Raw genomic sequence first — 21,516 nt, 5'->3', positions numbered from 1 at the left:
AAACAGAGGGAGATCAGTGTGACCGCGGACATAAATCTCTGACGCCAGATCCGCCCACGTAGGCACTCAGTTTCTTCTGCCTTCTTGCTGGACCATCGACCACACATCAGTCTTTTGTCTACTGGGATCGATACTTAAAAAAAGAAAAAAGAAAGACCCCTGTGGCCCCAGGGATTAATTATAAGAAAGAAGCAGAGGTCAGAGACACAGCTGTCCAAAGTCATCAAAAAAATCAAAAGTGACCATACCCTGAGTGGTATGGGCAGAGTGGTACAATTCCCCAGGCACCCAGTGCCAGCAAGGAGGGTAATAGGCTCATGTGGGTGTGCTTATTTCTCTTGACGATGATTTCTAAGTAAGGAGAGAGTTTATCAGAGAAATTCTTTTCAAGCACGCAGATACTTGGGGGCATACAAAAATATATACCCTCAATGCTGTTATTGATTGAGCCTTTCGTGCCCACCCCCAAAGCACCAATGTGCTGAAGGTTTTTCTCCCAGTGCTCTGGGATGGAGATGACCAGATGGGAGGGCTCTGACCTCATTAGTGGATTCATCCATTAAGGTAGCAACAGTTCAGGTTTCAGGGGGACAGACAGTATTCTAAAAGCAAACTCACCCTGTGCTTCTAGAGGACAGAGCTCTGTCTGACATGTGCCCTTCTCCGTGATATCCTGCCTTGCCACCAGCCCAGAACAATGGGACCAGAACCATGAGTCCTCTCCTCTCTCCTTCTGAATTCTCTCTGCCTCTAAGGTCTGCTTCAGATAGTCTGTCACAGAGATGGAAATGTGGCTAGCTCAAACACTAAACCAAACACAGCCCCTGTTTTCTTGGAAACAACATGAGAGACCATGATGGCCCAGCTTAGACGCTGGAGCTGAGTGATGTTAAGAGCTAAGGATCTACTGCCAAGGGCAACGGGACTCAATCTGACTCGGTATTTTAAGAGCTTTTAACGGGGGTTTGGGGATGTAGTTTTGTTTTCTGTGGGCACATATATATGCATGTGGTGTGCATGTGCTTGCAGGTACACAGGCACATGTGTGCATGCATGTGGTGGCCTGAGGCTGATGTCAGGTGCATTTCTGATCACTTCCTACCATATAGAGAAAGATAGGTCCTGTCCCTTGAACCTCCCTGATCTGGCTAGTCTAACGAGTCAGCTTGCCACCAGGGATGATGCCCCCACCTCCTGAGTGCTAAGGTTACATTTGAGTAGCTGTGTCCTCCCAGCATTGATGTGACCTCTGAGGTACTGGGTCTTCGTGCTTGCTCATGTTTGCACATGCTTGCCTAGCAAGTGTCTGACTCCATGAGCCATTTCCCCGGCCCCAGTTTTATGGTTTTTGAAGGCTAAGACTTACAGGAAAATGACAATATGCTTATCATGATTTATGAAGCAAGACTGGTCCATTATAACTAATTAAGCCCTTTCCCAAAACGTCCCTTTTCTGTTCCAAGTCCCTATCCAGAAAAGCCACATCACACTCAGTCATCTGCCTCCTTGTGGCTGTGACAGCTATTCAGCCCTTCCTTCTTTCTGATGACCTAGAGAAATGGCTCTCCACCTTCCTAATGCCACAGCCCTTTGACACAGTTCCACCTGTTGTGGTAACCCAACCATAAAATCATTCTGTTGCTACTTCATAACTGTAATTTTGCTATTGTTATGAATTGTAATGTAAAGATCTGATATTCAGGATCTTTGATATGGGACACCCCCCAAAAGGGTTGCAACCCACAAGTTGGACTCTTAAAGACTCCAGGGAGGTAGCATGTCGAATGTCACTCAGCTGGAACTTGGGTAAAGGGGTTCTCTCTCATGTTTGCACAGAGATTATGGGTCTAGGAAGAGAAGCCTCAAGTCCCCTTTCTCATCACATGCATGCATCACCAGGCATGCATGCTGTCAGTGATTCACCGAGGATGCTGACCTGGGCCACTGGGCTGGAGCAAGCAGCATCTCAGTCTCCCTTCTGCGCACTGGGCTTTGGCAAGACGTTTCTGTGTGAAGCCCACTCCTGAAGTGTATGACCAATGCCACCTGCTTTGCTCCTGTCATCAATGGCTACCCCGAGCATCCACCCTGCTGTACCCCGAGTTTGACCTTTTATCTACCTATATGCTAACACACATCCAAAGCTCCCTGAGTGCAGAAACCAGTCTTCCTTACTCTGCCTTTGGTATCACTGAGTTCTTCACTACAGGTGAGAAGTCTTGGCCCTTAGAGAGGTCAACACCAGCTGGAGTCTGGCTCCTCTATTGTCCAGAGCAAAAACAACTGCTGGTAACGTAATAATCAGAGAAGGGGAAATGAAAAAGGACTAACATTCTGGACCATTCCATCCCTCAAGTTTGATCAACAGTCTCCATGCCAACAGATGCAGATGGAGACCTGAGACTGAAAGGCCAAGTACACTCAGAAAACGAACTTTCTACACTCAGTTCTAGCGCTCTGTGTGTGTGTGTGTGTGTGTGTGTGTGTGTGTGTGTGTGTGTGTGTGGTCAGTGTGTGGGTGTGTGCACATGTGTGTGAATGGGTGTGAATATAAGTGTATGAATGAGTGTGTGAGTATGTAAGTATGAGAATAAGTGTGTGCGCACAAGTATGTGAGTATGTCAGTGTGCATGTACATGTAAGTGTGCGGGTGAGTGTGTAGTGGGTGTGTATGTCTTATTCATAAAATCTCAGCCATGGTCAAGGCAACATCAGGACCCCTAGAAGTAGAAGACCATCCAAATCACAAGCATGGACTCTTGTGAGTATACGTCCTAAGGAAGAGAGCTGCGGGGTCTCTCTGTGTAGGCTTGGCTCCCAATGGCCCTAGGTGTTCAGGCACTAAAAGAGTCAGCCCCAGGTCCCAGACCTTGGGCATAGTAGCTCATTATTCTGCATGTTCAGGGGGACAATGTGAATGTTCTTTCTGAGCCTCAGCCATACTGACTAAATGATTGTACTTGCTGATACCAGGGCTGGATGAGAGCCCCAGAGTGAAGCCAGGGACACAGTGACTTCTGTCACATGCCACTATCTTATTTTATTTGATCTTCTTTGAACAACTGCAGAAGAGGTTGCTGAAGCAGAACTATGCCCACTCCTTGAGTGCCAGTGTGGCAGACCAGGTATGTAAGTGGAGAAAACAGCATTTGACTTGTTTACTGGGCAGCTACTGAACCCAAGGCAAAGCATGGGTTGTTGAGAGTCAGTGAGCAGCCCCAGCCATGATCAGGGCAATGGGTAGTGCAAATGCAAGTGAAGATCATGTCAATGGACAGTAGGAAGAAGCACGCATAGCCCTTGGTTAGGGTAAGGAGGCAAGAGCCTCCCTCTCCACCAAACAGCTATTCGCTTCCGAAAAGTCTGACATTCAAGAAGTCCTTGCACGGTGATGAAAAACACAGATGAGATCAGACATCCCACAGAGGGAAAGAGGATGCACATGTAATCTGCTGGGATACTAGGGTCAAAGTGAAATGAATGAGTGTCCAGCCGGTCTATCACCACATCTGGAGAAGCTCTGCAGGAAGGAGAGCATACAGTACATCCCCAGACACAATGCCACCAGACACCACGGCAGCAGAAATGTCATCAGACACACCACAGCATGGCCATTGCAGTCCATTACCACCAGACATACCACAGAGGCATCACCATGGTCACAATGTCACAAAGACACATAACAGCACAATAGCCATAGTCATAGTGTCACCAGAGGCAACATGGCATGGTCACTGAAGTCACAATCGCCAGGCACACTATAGCAGCATCACCGAAGTCACCATGCCACCAGACACACCACAACATGGTAATTTGAGTCACAATGCCACTAATCACATCACAGAAGCAGACTCACCACAGTTACCATGCCACCAGACACACCGCAGCACGGTCCCTACAGTCACAATGTCACCAGACACACCACAGCAGCTCAATGTCAAGATGACAGGAAATACCAAGGACGTATGGAAGCACAGTTGAAACAAGTGTAAGAGATCATCCCTGTATTGTTACACAGGGACCTGGAATCTGCAACCAGGACTGACACAAGCCACCCTTCAGAGCATCTAAGAGGCACATTTCCTAAGGATTCATCCAGACCTGCCACCACCAAGTGGTTAATTCCCAAAGCCTAGCACCGTAGGCTCACACTCAGGAAACGGCACCTGTTACCATCCCCACCCAGAACCAGGTTACCTACTGGGTTTGAGGAGCTGGAGAACTAAGGCCAGACTGGGGAAAGCCGGGAGAAGGGTCATGAGGACCTATGACATGAGGTCAAGTCCTGGCATAGGCTCTCCTACCTGCTTCTGCTATCCCTAAACCTTGACCCCCACCTTCTTATCTTTCCTTATGTAGAGCAGGACTGATTCAGCACCAGATTCTTGTAGCCAGGAAATAGTAGCAGTGTGGGGGTTTCCCATGACCAAGTGTGTGTGTGTGTGTGTGTGTCACACACACAGAGGCACCTCCATCCTTGGGATCATGGGATCTTGGGACCACTGAGCTCTGCCTTTTTCACAGGATGTTAAGGAGGAAACAAATGCATGTACACAGTGAGCCTCTCAGAGCAGGGTGGACACACAGAATACCAAAGCCTTTAATAGCCCACCGTGGACTCCACAAAGGTATAAATAACCCTGGGCCATAGTGGTACTCTTTCCAGCCAGCTTAAGCCTGTGAAATCAGTGTGGCCAGGACTGGCCAGGGTACCCTCTACAGTCATGGACCTGTAATGGGTTCACAGCCAGTATACGGGAACTAAGCACAGAACAGGAAGGGCTGAAGCAGAGTCCGGTGCAATGAGGGGTTTGATATTGTGTAGGTGCATGAGAGGGGTCTCCTGAATGCCTATGCTTGGCTCAAGAGGCTGGGACAGTGTTAGGAGGTAGTAGGACCTTTAAAAGGTGGGGCCTAGTGTGAGAAGCACACTGTAGATATGCTCTTGAAGGAGAAATGGAACTTCATACACACCAACAACAACAACACTGTTCCTCTCCTTGCCTCCCAGCCCCCCTGACACTGGCAGTTTGCGCCTACCACAGCTCCCCGCCCACATGCTGCTGCAAGCCAAAAGCAACAGGGTCAAGGGACACGAAGTGAAACCTTTGAAACTATGACTCAAAATTAAATGATCTTTCCTCTTATTGGATTGATTGTCTTGGGAATTTTGTCATAGCAACAAAAAGCTAACACAAAGTGCATTGGTAGAAGGGTGGTCATGCCAGGGAGATACACAAAGAGGGTGGCACCTCTGAGGATCTGGGGTGATGGGCTCTGTTCTTAAGGGAACTTCCTCCTATGATCCCTGGACCACAAGGGTGTGGGGCTGACCGAAGGACCATCACTGGAAATGTCCCGTGCAGTTAGAGGAGTTGCCCACGCATTAAGTACCTGATTACTCTTCTTCAAGCCCTTGGATTCCTGCTCAATGAAAAACCAATTGGATGCTTTGACATTTGGGTTAATCGGGTCTGGTTTGCTTTAGGAAGAAGCTGGCCTTTGGAGAACACCCATCCAAACCAAGCCTTCTGCTACGTGCAGAAAGAAAAAACTCACGATGTCTAAGTTACACATCCACACAACTAAATCTGGAAGGATCTCAGCGCACTGGCTGGTTTGCCTAGTCTCCAAATGCAGTCGGTGTCTACATACGAATAAGCACCCATTGTGACGGAAGAATTTATCTCACGTTAAGCAGATACGTTAAGACTCTGGTCACTGCAGCAGTAAAAATAAGCCAGTGGTCAGTCAACTGAAGTTCTCCATGGAAACTCAAAGCCGTACACTACTCTACTTTAAATGTTTTATTGAAATACAGTATGAGGACAACAAGTTCCACATACCATACATGGGACATACTAGCCCCCAAGGAGGTCCATTTCCGTCCTTTGTGACCCCATATGCCATCTTCAAGGACAGCAAGTGACATGCATGGAGTTGCCCGTTGAATGTCATGTAACCCGACTCGTGCAGCGTAGGCTAGGACTTAGGACTTCGCTCGACATCGTCTGGAAAAATCCACCTGTCCCACGACACACACTTGCAAATTCTCCATTCCCCACTTGCTGCACTGTATTCTGTGAGAGAACTAAACTCAGCCTCCTCATCCTCTCTTCTGCGGATGGTTATGTGGTTTGTCCATGGGCTGACAGTCACCACCATGCAGAGGTGGACACCTGCCTGTGTCTCTCGGCAGCTGTATTACAAATCATCACGAAACAGAGTAGCTTAAAAGACGTTACGTTCTCACAGTTCTTGATAGGTGGATGTGATGGTCTCAGCAAGGCCATGACCTCTTCAGAAGGCTCCTGGAGACAGTCCATCCCCTGCGTCATCCAGTTTTTTGTGGCTACTGGTATTCCGTATGTTGCAGCTGCCTCATAGCAATCTATAACTTTACCTGCATATTGCCCTGTCTCTCTGTGGCCAGCCTCCTTGTGACTCTGCTCTAAGGACCCTTAGAGTACTATTCAGGGGGCTCGCATTTACAGACTCTGAATCAGTTTGTAAATCACTATAACACTGAGGGCAACATCCATGGGGGTTAGGACACTCGAGTATTTGGGGCCCCTGTACATGCTGCACATTTGCTGGCATTGATCTGCTCATGAAACTGAACATGTGAGTTTAACTTCAGCTGATACTGGGAGATGCCTTCCTCAGGCAGCTGTGAGGATTTATTCCTAACAGGCCAATAGCAATTCCCATTGCTCCACAGCCTCCCTACGCCTATCATTGTGTGCTGTTGATGGCAGCCAGCCTGGTGTATGTGGGGTGATATGTGTCAGCTATGATTTGCTTTGCATTTCCCTAATAGCTGAACAGAGTTTGGAGCCTTGTGTATGTGTGTGAGTGTGTGTGTGTGTGTGTGTGCATTGTGTGTATGTGCATGTGTGTGTATGTGAGTGTATGTGTGTGAGAGAGAGTGTGTAAGAGTGTGTATGTGAGAGTGTGTGTGAATGTATGTGTGTGAGTGTGTGTGTGCGCATGTGTGTATGTGCATGTGTGTGTATGTGAGTGTATGTATGTGAGTGTGTGTGTGAGTGTATGTGTGTGAGTGTGTGTGTGTGAGCATGTGTGTGAGTGAGTGTGTGAGTATATGTGTGTGTGAATGTGTGTGAGGTATGTGTGTGAGTGTGTGTAAGTGTGTGTGAGTGTGTATGTGTTTGTGTGTATGTGTTTGAATGTGTATGTGTTTGAGTGTGTATGTGTGTCTGCATGTGTGTGAGTATATGTGAGTGTGTGTGAGTGTGTGTGAGTATGTGAGTATATGTGTGTGAGTGTGTATGTAAGTGTATGCGTGTGAGTGTGTGTGAGTGTGTATGTGTGTGTGAGTGTGTATGTGTACGTGTGTGTCTGCATGTGTGTGTGAGTGTATGTGTGTGTGCGTGTGCGTGTGTGCATGTGTGTGTGAGTGTATGTGCGTGTGCGTGTGTGTGTGTGCATGTGTGTGTGTGTGCGTGTGTGTGTGTGTGTGTGTGTGTGTGTGTGTGTGTGTTGGCATTCATGCACTGTGCATATATAACATCCTCTATCCCTTTCCCTATGTGGTGGTCTGGCTTTTTTTTCTCATAGATTATAGAATGCATTGTTGGATTTACGTGTTTGTTACAATACACTCCACTGAAGGTGTATATGCAAAAGAAGAAAAATCAAGGTGCTGAGGGCTGAGATGTAAGGTCCGAGCAGTCAGTTAGCATTAAATCTAGAAAATGAATATCCGTGAAGGACTCCAGGTGAGCACCAGCTTAGATGGCTTCCAACGAGGAACACAAGTGACAACGCGCTGTTCACTGCAGAGAACTGGGTGAACAGGACAAAGGTGAGCCTCCACCTAAACCTGGAGACAAAAGCTAATGCCACTTAATGAGGGATGGCCACTACAAGAAAAAGTAAGGCTTGCATTTCCACGGACATGTCTGACTTCTGTGAGTCTCTCCTGGTTCCATGACAGGGGCTGACAGCACAGCAGAGGCCCACGTCTAGAATAAAGTGTTGGTTTCCACTACAATCACCCCAGTGTGGGCACTGCAAGGTAGCAATAAAACAGTTCTGCTGTGGTCTGTGAGAAATTAACTGCACCATGCTGTCAGAGAAGGTGGACTGGAGACCCAGTCAGTGGGAACTGCAGTGGAAACCACAAGTGTCTGTTAAAAAGGAGGCGGAAGGTTCTCCATACACACACACACACACACACACACACACACACACACACACACACACACACACACACCAAGTGCAGTTTCCCTCAAGTGCCTGGGAGTAAAAGCAGCCAGAAGGAAGATGAGAGCACTACAAGCCTCGTGGGAAAGGATAGGGCCCCGCACCTCCACACTAAGCCAAAGAATAGGACAGGCTGGCTGCATTTCCAAAGATGGGCACCTTTGCAGCCCGGACTGTTGGTGCCTGGCATGCTGGAGGAAGAGCAGCCCAAAGATAATAATGGCTGCTTCATCCAGCAGAAACTAAAGGGAAAGAAGAAGCTGCAGCCCTCGTGTCTCTGGGCTACGAAGGAGGCACTCGAACATCCTCTCACTGCTGTGAGGCTGATAAGGATGGGAACCCAGGTCCCACCCAGCAGAAGGGCTCAGGATGGCTGACCACAACCACAGCTCTGCCTTGCCCCAAGCCTGGGCCATAGCCAGCCCAGAAGCGGCAGTGGCCAGAAAGCCATGGGAGGCCAGGAGATTGTCACCTGTGTCCCAACCAGGCCAAGGCTGGCTGCCTACAGGCAAAGAGGCGCTCAGCTGATACATCTTGCTGCAAGTCTGTCCTGAGAGCCACCGTCTCTCAGCGGACAACTGGAAACATATTTCCTGGGGTCTACACCCAGCCTAGGGTAAGCCAGGCAAAGCTGCGCAGGTTAACTCTGTGTGAGCAAATTAATAATGTGATGTATGATTTGTCATAGATCTTGTCGTGCCTGTAGAAGTACAGGGGCAATTTCATCCAGCAAGCCTATAAATCTCTAAAGGGTGAAATTAAACATCCATGCTCATGAGGCTGGGATGCAGCAGCCACGGCCTCCTACAGAGTACCCTGGGGAAGGAGGGGGACCTGGGCAAACCTCTTATCCTCAGAGAACCCTTTTGGTGAACTTAACATGGCCTCAAGCCCCCAACTGAGCCTTATTCTGCCCTACGTTTCTCTGTGTGTCACCTCACCTGTGGATGTGACCATCGTAAGGCCCCTCACAGCCATTCACCCATGATTCTATCAGGTCTAGAGGCAGGGTTCCAGAAAAACCCACAATAGCTTGCTCTGTAAACTGTATTATGATCACTCCATCTGCTCTGTTCCCAACCCCTCAGGACCACCCAAGGCAGTTCCAGACCTATCAGTCAGGATGCATAAACAATGTGCACCCATCTGGGTCCTGACCTACACAGAACTAATCCTAATGCCAGGAAACTCGCCCCTCCCCTGTGCCCTGGATTCCCCACAAAGGATAGCCCTTCTGCTCTAAAAGGGCAAATTCAGCCCCTTCTCTAGAATGAGGTCTGTGAACAGCCCCACTCCACCCCTGACACTGACACCTCCCAGTTTGTGAATCCCTGGGAAGACCTTGGACCTAAATCTAGGACTGAACTCTGGGACCATGAAACACTCTCTAGCAGCCTCCCCCACCCCCACCCCCATCCCTCCTCATCCCACCCTATGCCAACTTCATAGAGCTCTACATAGGGAACAGAGAAGAAAGATTCAGCAAGAACTCAGAAAATATCCATTGAATAGGTGGGTGGGTGGATGGATGGATGGATGGATGGATGGATGGATGGATGGATGGATGGATGGATGGATAGAGCCCTCAACAAAGGGACTTAGAGGCAACTAAAGTAAAGCATTTGACTCCTCGGTTTGAGCATAGAGAAGTTCCTGTGTATCCAGTCAATGACTGATAATGGTTAGGTGAGAGGCTACCCTTAAAATGCCCAGAACCTTTCTTATGCCACACTTCCTTTACTAAATAAATATCATATATGATGGATAAATCAAGAGACATATACACAGACTAAGGGCATGGTTTCACAAAGCAAAGGGTGGAGAACATTGTCAGTCCAGGCCCCCTCAGAACAGTCTTCCACATGGGATTAATGCAAGCTGGGGATGAAACTGCCCCAGGGAAGAGCAAGTCAAGTATGATGGCGGCTTCCATCTCCACTGCTGATCAAGGAAAGATCTATCTGCCTGTGATCAAGGAGTACTTGCTAAAATGGAATTAATTTCAAAGCTAAAATCTGCTAATGCCCAGGACTAAGTCAAGACTGGCAGTTTCCAACACAAAATATCACAAGGACAGGACCCCAGAACCAATGGCAGCCCACACGCACAAGCTGCAGTGCCCTGGCACTCAAAGAGCAGAAAGTGTCCCCAGGGGAATCTTTACCACAAAGTGAGACATCTAGCAGGGATGTGGGTTAAGAAAACTGACCATACTCAGTGCCATTCCCTGGAGAACAGATACCGAGACGACTCACTTCTGCCTCTGGGGCTCAAGATCTGTCAAGGTTCCACAGCTGGAATCAGTCCACAGGTCACTCAGGCAGCAGGTACCACGGTCACCAACCAGAACCCAAGGTGGTACCAGGTACCTGAGACATGCAAGGCAGGCGTTAGATCTCTCTCTCTCTCTCTCTCTCTCTCTCTCTCTCTCTCTCTCTCTCTCTCTCTCTCTCTCTCTCTCTCCCCTCCCTCCCCACCTCTCTTTCTCTCTCTTCTCTCTCTCCCCTCTCTCCCCTCTCTCTCCTTTCTCTCCTCTCTCTCTCCTCTCTCTCCTCTCTCCTCTCTCTCTCCTCTTTCTCTTCTCTCTCTTCTCTCTCCCTCCCTTCCTCTCTCTCTCCCTCCCTTTCTCTCTCTCTCCCCTCTCTCCTCTCTCTTTCTCCTCTCTCTCTCCTCTCTCTCTTCTCTCTCTCCTCTCTCCTCTCTCTCTTCTCTCTCCCTCCCTTCCTCTCTCTCTCTTCTCTCTCTTCTCTCTCCCTCCCTTCCTCTCTCTCTCCCCTCTCTCCTCTCTCTTTCTCCTCTCTCTCTCCTCTCTCTCCTCTCTCTCCTCTCTCTCTTCTCTCTCCTCTCCCTCCTCTCTCTCCTCTCTCTTCTCTCTCTTCTCTCTCCCTCCCTTCCTCACTCTTTCTCCCTTTCTCTCTCTCTCTCCTCTCTCTCCTCTCTCCTCTCTCTCCTCTCTCCTCTCTCTCCTCTCTCTCTTCTCTCTCTTCTCTCTCCCTCCCTTCCTCTCTCTCCCTCCCTTTCTCTCTCTCTCTCCTCTCTCCTCTCTCTCTCCTCTCTCCTCTCTCTCTTCTCTCTTTCCTCTCCCTCCTCTCTCCCTCCCTTTCTCTCTCTCTCCTCTCTCCTCTCTCTCCTCTCTCTCCTCTCTCTCTCTCTCTCTTCTCTCCTCTTTCTCTCCTCTCTCTTCTCTCTCCCTCCCTTCCTCTCTCTCTCCCTCCCTTCCTTTCTCTCTCCCTCCCTTTCTCTCTCTCTCCTCTCTCTCTCCCTCCCTCCCTTTCTCTCTCTATCTATCTCTCTCTCTCTCTCTCTCTCACACACACACACACACACACATGCTCACACGCTCACACAGTACGTGTACACCCTGACCTATGACTATACTGACTGAGGAACCTGTGCACACATTCAGATTCCACCATCACTCTGGCCAGTGAGGAAAGTAGTGCAGATGCATGTGTGTGCCCTGCTCAGGACAATCCTAGTCACACTGGGGGGAAGACAGCAGGCCGGGCCCACTCTCCTGAGCCTCCGATTCCTCGCACACATCCCACTCCACTCTTCCCTACCCGTAACAGCTGTCACCAGCTCTGGATAATACGGACAGATGTGATAGCACATGGCTCACTTACTGCACCAAAAGACCTAGAAACCGTGTTTTATGTGAACAACGCACACGCTTGCTGTCAGAGAGATCTGAGGAATCCATCATCCCTAAATGCACGCACTCACTCAATTGATGGCTCTCCTATTTGGGAAACAATAAATTCCTCAAGAAAATTGCTAATCAAACCAACTGGGAAAAGCCATAAACTATATATATTTTTAAATTAACAATGCACACAATGGTTCAGAGTCATTCATATTTAGCGTTCCCTTGCTGGGAATCAATTCCAGGAATATAAAAACCAAACGAAACACAAATAAAACACAGGCGCGTGCACACACACACACACACACACACACACACACACTCACACCAACATCTAAAGATGTTTGCTCAGAGGTGGCTGCGTGGTTCCAAACCAAGCATGCCCTTCTGCCATTGATTCTGGAGACCAGAAATGCTGAGTCCGCCACGTTCACTTCAAGTGTAAAATGGGACACCTCGGGTCCCACCAATGGCAGCTGTCCTGATGCCCAACCCCCACCTCTATGGCACTTGACTTCTCATCCATCAAGCAATAGATTCTCCAAACACATTCTGCAAACTAACCCCGTGTGCACTGGGGATAGGGAAGGGTCCTAGTCAGGATCACCCAGTTTACAATATCCCAGGAAATGATCCTCCCCATCCTGAGGGACAACAGGAAGGAGATGTGACACACACCCTCCAAGCCCTGAGGCCAATCAATTCCAGTTTCCAGGTCCTCAGTTTCTCACCTGCAAATTACAGCAAGACCAGCCACTTCCAGTGAGAAAGAAAACCATTTAAAACAGCAGTCACTGAGGACCAAAGCTGGGTACACGAAGCTGTCCCAGGCAGGCTCACTTCCGCTGGCTTCTTCCATCAAACTAGCTTCAGAAGCTGGAGAGATTCAGCCTCTAGGAAACACGTCTGTAGTCACTCAGTGTGGGCATCTCAACCACAGACTTTTATCTTTCTCGTCTGATCTTGAAATCACAAAGCAGCAGATGGGTCTTACTTTGGATTGACACTTCAGAGTTTAGAAAGCATCTAGGCTAGGTTCTCTTAGTGGGCTGCCACTGAAACTCAGAAACCTCACTTCCCCAGTCAAAGAGGAAAAAGCCACAGTCGGCCCGAAGCCATAGAGGCACCCCATGAAGCCACTGCTATCACAACAGAAGCTTACATCAATTCAATATTGGCTTCCATTCATGCCTCAAAACAAGTCTGGATAGAGAGAGAAAGGCTCCAAGGCCAAAAACTTGAACATGCCCCAGGGACAGAGGCATGGGCAGGCTGGAGTCAAGTTCCTGTTATTCTAGAGCCCATCCTCTCTTCCTACCTCCATTTCCTCGGGAAACCAGGGCAGCTCAGAGGTCAGAACACTGGCAATGGAGTCAGGCAAGAAAAGGCATCCAGCAGGGAGAGTTGGCCAGAACAGACAGGCAAAAACCGAACACCCTTGAGACACTGGGTCTGACAGTGTACAAGACAGGTTTAGAAACATCCAGTGAGGGAGAGAAGATCTGAGAGACAGCTCAAAAAACCAGGGCACTTAACACTAAGCCACCCGGTTTATATACCCAGGCAGAAAGAAAGGCCTTCCGAGTTGTCTTCTAACCCCCCCAACAGGTATTTAAGCACACACACATATACATATACATATACATATACATATACATATACATATACATATACATATACATATACATATACATATACATATACATATACATATACATATACATATGAGTTACTAAAATGTAACAAAGAATGATGGGGAACAGAATAAAGTATTAGGAAAAAGAAAGAAAAAGAAGGAAGAGGAGGAGACGGATGGAAGCAAGAGGGCCTGCCTCCCAATGCATTGCTAAGGAGGCATCTGTAAGAGCAAGAAAGGCTAACACTGGTAGCACAGGGGTGGGGGCCGGGGGAGGGGGCTGCCTGATTGCAGACAATCTAAGCCAATAAAAATTCAAAAGGACCTTCAGTGGGGAGCCAGAGGGTCCATTATGTGAGCTAGATTAACCTCCCCACCACATTCTAGTCTCCATAAAAAGCAGGCTAGTAAGGTCCAGTACTGTGGCTCTGCCCTGTCACTGACCTCAAGATCTTCTACTAGGTTTCAGGATCCAACTATGAAGACCATTGGGTTCCAGTCCCTAGCTATAGGGAAAAGGCAAAGACAACGATGCTCTTGGGAATCAGGCATCCATTCATCCCACAATAGCCCTGAGGATCTGATGTGTGCCAGGCACAATTCTAGATGCTAGGGATGCACAAGTGAGCAGTCTTGGCATTTGAGTGAAGAGACAGACAAGGAACAATGAGTACTGTACGTACAAGTGAGCCGCTGGGTATTAGGTGCTAAGGAGAGACACAAGCTGCATTCACAATCGGGAAGCGGTGCCGACGCATGGAGGGGGGTCAGGGAGCTGGTATATAAACAGACAGTGGAATAAATCATTGAACAAGCCAAGCAGGCGTCTGAGGGGGCCACGAAGTGGACGTTAATGCTCTGAGGCATGAGCAAGCCTTGAGGTCAAAGATGAGAGGGAAAAAATCCTACCTTAACTGGGGTCATCAAGGATGGACACTCCGACCTGGGCCAAGGTGGAAGACTGTGATGGAATAGGTGGTAAAACAAGGGAAAACCAGGCAGGGGCTATCTACCGGGAGCTGGGCAGCCTTGAGGGACGGTGCTTAGGGAGAGAGAGCTACAGAAATCAGTAGTGTGGAACGGGGCAACAGGGAATCGTTGACCACTTAGGAAATGAGACAGCCTACCTTCCATTGCCCCAATTGACGAAGGAAGACCAGTCTCAAAGTTCAACCCTAGGAAACCCCAGGGCAAGCACAGAAAGCGAAACCCAGGAGTGGTAAGCTTTCTTGGTGAGTTAAGGCATTTGCTGTGTAGCCTGATGAGTTAAGTTCAATCCCCAGAACCCATGATAGAAGCGGAGCATTAACTCCCATAAGCTGTCCTCTAACCTTTTACTCTGCGGCACGTGTGTGTGTGTGTGTGTGTGTGTGTGTGTGTGTGTGTGTGTGTGTGTGTGTCCACCACCTCACAAACAAACGTGAAAAATTAACTGTCACAAAACCACACTCAAGCCTAACCTCTTCAGATGGGGCTACCCATCTGTAGCACCCACCAGTGGATAAAGTTTCACAGAGCCTAACAGTATGACCTTGAGAGTGCTGTCCTCCTAGGGTTCCCTTGAATGTCGGGACAGGGACAGAGTGAGGACCAGCTGCAGGAGAGGCGAGAAGCCAGTGAGTGCCCATGATGCTGACTCAGCCGGCAGGCTGCTTGGAGACTCCTGCTGGCCCTGGCCCAGCTGGTGGGTGGGGCATAGCAGAAGAGGAGTTGGAGGAGAGAAGCCCCCCTGAGAGCTACCACCTAAACATCTTCCAAGGGAATGAGTAAGCACCACCTTGGCCCCTAGCCCCTGGACCTTCATTTTGAGTATAGCCTATGTCAGAAATGCCAACCAGCAGCCACACCACCCCTCATCAGTGGCCTACATGCCTCTCACCCTCATCACCAGCAAGACAAGGAGCCACACGGTCCAGGCTGCCACCATACCAAGGGCATAAGCTGTAGGGCAGGATATGCAGATCTCTGCCATTAGCTTTGGGAGGCCCTCCAGGCCAGAGAAGCCTGTTCAGAACTTCCACACCCTTAGGTTCCTAGGATCGTAAAGAACTACTTTGTGTATCTGTGGAGACCCTCACCTGTTGAACCACATATTCAGAGCAGAGGACAGACAAGAATGCAGCAGTAAGTTGAGGACTAGAGGATTCCTCTGTGGTCAGGTACTACTACCCCCAATTGCCCCTCCAACGGGGCTCAGTGACCAGTGCTCCATCTAAACAAAGCCTGGTAAATGCCAGCCTCATTAATGTGTTTTTCCTCTGAGTTCCTCAGTTTTGTCTAGGAAAAGTCAAGGTGTTTTTAACACCCCCTCTCAGCCTCCAGGGGTGTGATTGGTGTCTTTTACAATTATCTTTTATTTTTATCTGGCATTTCTTAGCTCAGTTGGCAAATTGGATATTTATGCACCTCCATTTCGCAAACCATCCCTACCAATTATTACTGTGAAACTAATATTTTATTCAAAAAAAAGGAAGGAGAAAGAAAAAGGAGGCAGAAACAAAAGGGTGTACTTCAGAACTATCCCAGGGATGGCTATGCAAACTAGTTAACAAGCTACCACTTGGGTCTGGGGTTGGCTCGCAAGGGAAAGAGGAAGCCAAGCAGAAGCTAATGGTCCTCAATGTCAGCTCCTTTCAGCATGAAGACTGGCTCACACCCACTCACAGACCATCTGATTCAGTGGAGTCCAGCACCCAAGACGTGGAAAAGCAGCAGTGGGGTGAGTCTACCTGCTGCCTGACATCAGAGAGATGACAAAAGCTGGGGTGCTGGCCCATTGCTACACCCGGCTCAGAGACTGTCCCAAGGGCAAGCAGACAAGGGCTTGATGGTGTCTTGGAAGGAGAGATGTTGGCACCTCCAGCGTACAGCCAGTTCCCCTGATCCACTAGTGCCTTCCACGTGGCTTGGAGTCCCTGCAGGTCCCATGTCTGTGTCACTCACCCCTCTGTGCCACAGCTCTAAAGCTCAGGGGACCCTCTGCAGCACACTATGGCCACCCAGCAGGGCAAAGTCATCCAGCCACTCTGAATTGAGACTCCTACCTCCAGTCCTGCTCACCAGGAAAGCCCCTGCCTCATCTCATTGGAGGGACCCTGCCCCAAAGGAGGACTGTCCATTGGTTCTTGGCACCTGCAGATCTGTACTTCAGAAAAAGTTGTTCACTTGGACCCTTAAAGCTCGTGGATCTTTGTTTCTGAAACCACTGTCCTTTCTCCAATTCACAAAGGAAGAAGAGGTCTTGTGGTCTAAGAGACCAGGGACAGATCAGCTCAGAGATGAGGAAAGGCCAAAAAGAACAGTAAGCGAGGTTTAAGAACTTCACCCTGCACAAGGCCTGAGTGAGCTGCTCTATTTAAATTCGGATTTAAGTTTGGCCTCTGTCAAGTCACATACAAATAGATAGATATTAAAGAATTAAAAAGTCTTCCATAACTAAATTCTAAGTTAAGACTAGCAGGCTTTATTTAAGGCACCTACAGCCAGGGTAGGCCCTTGCACAGTCCCATTGGTACCCACTCCTATGCCTACTGCACTCAGGGGAAGTTCGCCCACAGCTTTGGCACATAGAGGCCTGCTCCCCATACTGCCCCGTGTGAAAACAAGGCTTGGAAAAGCTGGGCTCGATGTTCCCCTTCATCCTCCATAACCCAAGTCCCCTTGCCAGGCTCTGCCTGCCAAGAGGAAGTAGCCAGACCGAGGGGCATGTCCCCGCCGCATCCCCCCCAGAGAATATGGGGTGTGGAATTTTTAACGGAGTTTCTCCCCTGGGCCTCATTATAAAGGGAAAGGGGAGGGGGGATACAGATCAAAGACCGGTTGCCTGGAAGCAGCGAACCTAGCAGCGACCCCAAACTCCCGAGTTGCCGCCCAGCATCAGGACTTGGTATCAGTGCCAAGCAGCTCCCCCCTGAACCCCCTCCCACCCGGAACGCACTAGAAGCCTGGCCAGCGTAGAGGGACCCGGACGAGTGACTATCTCCTCTGGCCATAGACCAGGTACCCCCTCGCCGCCTCTTTGCAAGCCCCTGATAACCTGGCCGCCAGCTGATCCCTGCCGCGCCCGACCGCTGGTCAGTAGCTGGGAGGGTCCGGCGGGTCCGGAGAGAGAAGGGCGCTGGTCCGTAGCACCCCCCAGGTCCCAGCGGCGGCCCACTCTATCGACGATGCCCCTCAGCCGCTCCAGAGCTCCACACGGTCCGAAAGGGAGCGTTGGGACCACAGCATCCGAGCCCCCTACTGCGCCCCGGCTCCCCCCCCGCCCCCCGCGGAACCAGGCAACCCAGATTGCTGCCGCGGCGACTCGGGCGCCCCGGGTCCCGCTTACCTGCGGCCGCGCGGGTTGCGCGATGCGCCGCCGCCCCCGATTGGGTCGGCGAGGCCGAGAGCCGGGCGCCGCCGCAGCTCTTTGTGAGCCCGCGCCGAGCCGCACACCGAGACTGCTAATGAGCCCGGGAAGCTGGATAGCGGCGGGCGCGCCCCGGACGCCGCGCACGGCACGCAGGGCCGCCTCTACCGGGCGCACGCGGCGCGGCCCGGGAGCACCCGCACCCACACCGCCCTCGCCACCGCCACACCGGCCGCCCCCGCTCCTCCTGCGCCGGGCCACGCGGGATGGGAACGCTTTCTAAAGAGACCTTAGGGAATCAAGAGATTCAAGACCGCGCGGCCACGCAAAGCGCAGACAAAGATGCTTCGGCGCCGAGCGCGGAGCCTCCGGGCGCGGCGCAGGGAAAGCGGAGGGGACAGCGGGCGAGCCCACCTGGGACCTGGGTCCTTGGGACACGGGCTGAGGCCGGCTTTACGAGTCCCGGTGGCGCTTTGGGGAGCACACAGATTCCTGGGAGTGTGCTGGGACCGGCCGATTGGGGAGCCTTAGTAGTCTGGTCCCGGGCAAGCAGAACAGGTGAAAGCGATGCTGCCGGTGCCCGCACCCTGCCCCTGACGCCGCGCTGCCCCCTGGCGGGCTCTGGAGAGCGTGCGGCGCTGAGGGGCTGCGGCGACCGCGCCCTGCTCTGCCAGCTCCGCTCTATGCGGAGCCCCCATCTGAATCCTTTGAATCTCTAGGGTATTGCGGCCTCAGAAAGCCTTTCCTGAGGGGCAAGCCTCGCCCAGCTTCCCCACCGTCGATCCCAATAGGCATACTGGCCACAAGGTCTTCTCACCGGGTCCCTGGGACCACCCAGTGTCTGATACCTACCTGTGTTGCCTAGGATGTCCAGAATGGAGAGGCCCTCTAACCCCCAGTACGCACGAAGAGAACCAGTTGCCTACCTCACAATAGAAACAAAACCGAAGTTCTTGAATGTTGGGCCTTGGTGTCACCTTTGACCTTTCACTCAGTCCTGCGCATTTGTGGCAACTTGCAGGTTTAAGGCATACAGGGTGCTCTGTTTTAATGGGTGGGGGCTCTCCTACCTCACTTCAGCTGTCAAATGCTTCCAGTTGACCTCCGTTCTCTGTCCCTCTCCCTCCCCCTCTCTTCTTTCAGTCTTAGATTGAGATGAAGGCCAGGTGCCAGAAGTTCAGAGGAATGTCACAGAAGGAAGAGGGGATGGGTGGGGTGAGAAAAGCATTTCTGAAGGGCCTGAAGCAAGGCTGAATCCGGGGCAGACCTAGTAAGAACCTCCTGGGTCTGTGACCTGTCTGCCTCCCTCTCTTTCACCCTTCTTCCTACCCCCACATCCCCAGCCCCAGTCATAGCAGAGAAGTTTTGGCAGCCCATTAACCAAATGGGTCCACTCTAGAGCCATCCTTCCTCCTCCTAGAGCTGAGCGCACTTTCCTGTTTGCTGTGCATCACCTTGAACATCCTGTCGATGCCACCAGCAAAACATTCAGCCCAAGCCTCTTTCTAACTACAAAATGGCTCCATAGTACTGAATGTTAAGCGTGAGGTCCAGATGTGTCCCTCTGCTCTGCAGTGCACAGGACATTGTGCACACTAGCAAGCACTCTACCTCCCTACCTGGACCTGTTCCCTGTGCCCTTGTTTTCTTTAGATAGGTTCTTGCTGTGCAACCCAGGCTGCCTAACTCTTAACTCACTGTCCTTTTTTTTTCCCCAGCCTACTGAACACTAGGGTTACATGCTTATGGTGTCTCCCTTGGCAAGCTTACTTGGCACAAAGTGACTAAAGTCCATGGGAAATTAGGCACCTATGCCTAAAAGACCTCTAAACAGTACCCACTATACCCTGTGTCTGTGCTTGGGGGTAGGCTAGTAGTTTGAAGACATACCCCTCAGTAACTGCCTTTGAGCTCTTTCCAGACTCACAGTGGTAGCCAGGGACCACAGTGTCTGATGTCCATAGACTCAAACACTCAGGCCCATCCCCAGCCTCACTTCGGAGAGACTGAGTCAGGCCACTCTTGAACGACTCTTTAAAGAGTGAAGTGGAGGATGTACTAAGCATGCTACACGACTGAAAAGTCCTGCCTGGAAGTCCTCTTTTTAGGCAAAGGCAGCCATGTGAAATGTTTGCCAGTCAGTCATAGTTAATTTCACTAATAGATACATAACGCTGAGAAGTATTTTTGAAGAAATTTCAACTGAATTAAAAAATAAAATGGGTAATTCACAAGGGAAGGAAATACAAATGACTTAACACTTTTATGACCTTTCAGGGTGTGTGTGTGTGTGTGTGTGTGTGTGAGAGAGAGAGAGAGAGAGAGAGAGAGAGAGAGAGAGAGAGAGAGAGAGATTACAACTTTCGGGAGTTGGTTCTCTCCTTCCACCATGCGGTCCCAGGGATTAAATTCAGGTCATCGGGCTTGGCTGCAGACTGCCTCTAACTGCTGAGCAATCCCACCAGCCTACAAACAACTACTGAGCACATGTGGGGCTGAGAGTGTGACCCCACAATGAGACACCTCCGTAGAGTACCTGAGATCCTCGAATCAATCCCCAGCATCACCAAAGAAAAAAAGGAGGGGGGTGGAGCAAACTAAAACACAATGACACAAAGTGCCATTGCTTTTACCTGTCAGAGACTCCAGAATCAATAGCACAGAATGTTCCAGAAGGCAGGGAAAGCAGACCTCCTCACAGCCTACAGGAGTATAAACCGTACAACATCTATGGAAGAAAACTCGACTGCTCTTATTAAAACCACACATGCCTATTCTTTTGCACTCATCAGCTTTTCTAACAAACCTGTGAAAAGGGCTTCTTAAAGGGGATGTTTATTTAGGCTCAATCTCTGAGGTTCCAGCCCACTGGTCAGTGGACCTTGGTCCTGACCTCTGCTGAAACAGGACACCACGACAGGGAGTATGTTGCAGAAGAAGCTTCTCACTAGAGCACTTACAGTCCACTCTGAAGGGCACACCTCTAAGAATATAACTCCCTCCCTCTAAACCCCACCTCCTAACGGTGCCAGACTGGGGACAGATATTTAACACAGGGGGCTTTGGAAGACTGCCATCTAAATTGTAGAGAGTCCTTTAACCCACTTCCATCCCCATGTGCTTTTCTACAGGAATAGAATACATCTGCAAAGGGGCTGGGAGCATGGTCACTATAAAGTAAGGGCCTATGAGCAGTCTTAGTGCCCATGAGTTGGGGACAGCTATATGCACTGGGAATGTCCAAACACTGAAATCCCATGAGGTCAGAAGGGAAGAAAGAACCCTATGGCAGAGTGACATAGGACAGTCTGTGGGGGTGGGGGGGGGTGTTTGTGTGTGTGTTTTGTTCTCTCTGAACTCTCCATCCAACACACTTCCCCTCTCCCCAACTCACCCCCACCCCCGTTCCACCTTCTCTCAGAAAAGAGTGGGCCTCCCACCTAAGCCAAACACTGTATAACACACTATACCATAGGACCAGGCACATAGCATTACATCAAGCTGGATGAGGCAACCCAGTGGAAGAAAAGGATCCCACAAGTGAGCAGAAGAGTCGGGACAGCCCCCACTCCCACTGTTAGGATTCTCACAAGAACACCAAGCTAACAACCACAACATGTATGCCCAGAACCTAGGGCAGACCCTATAGTCTCCCTGATC

The 21,516-nt window shown here is 50.2% G+C and overlaps 1 protein-coding gene across 6 annotated transcripts in view; it reads right to left on the bottom strand.

Annotated features, from left to right (window-relative positions):
- Apba2 (amyloid beta precursor protein binding family A member 2) overlaps window positions 1-18,442 on the bottom strand; it is a 237,316-nt gene extending 218,874 nt beyond the window's left edge. For 2 of the 6 annotated variants that reach the window (XM_087594359.1, XM_087594383.1), the window contains exon 1: window positions 18,271-18,442. The gene's annotated coding sequence lies outside the window, so the exon portion shown is untranslated. Of the gene's footprint in view, window positions 1-17,544; window positions 17,941-18,270 lie in introns of those variants that run through there. The other 4 variants (XM_087594352.1, XM_087594375.1, XM_087594393.1 and 1 more) reach the window with 3 other exon arrangements.
- Window positions 18,443-21,516: the final 3,074 nt, after the last annotated feature.

Source organism: Rattus norvegicus, chromosome 1, assembly GCF_021556685.1.
Source record: "Rattus norvegicus strain SHRSP/BbbUtx chromosome 1, alternate assembly SHRSP_T2T, whole genome shotgun sequence".
Lineage (NCBI taxonomy): Eukaryota > Metazoa > Chordata > Mammalia > Rodentia > Muridae > Rattus > Rattus norvegicus.
The sequence above is the reverse complement of the archived record's forward strand: the minus strand, read 5'-3'. Positions and strand labels throughout refer to the sequence as shown.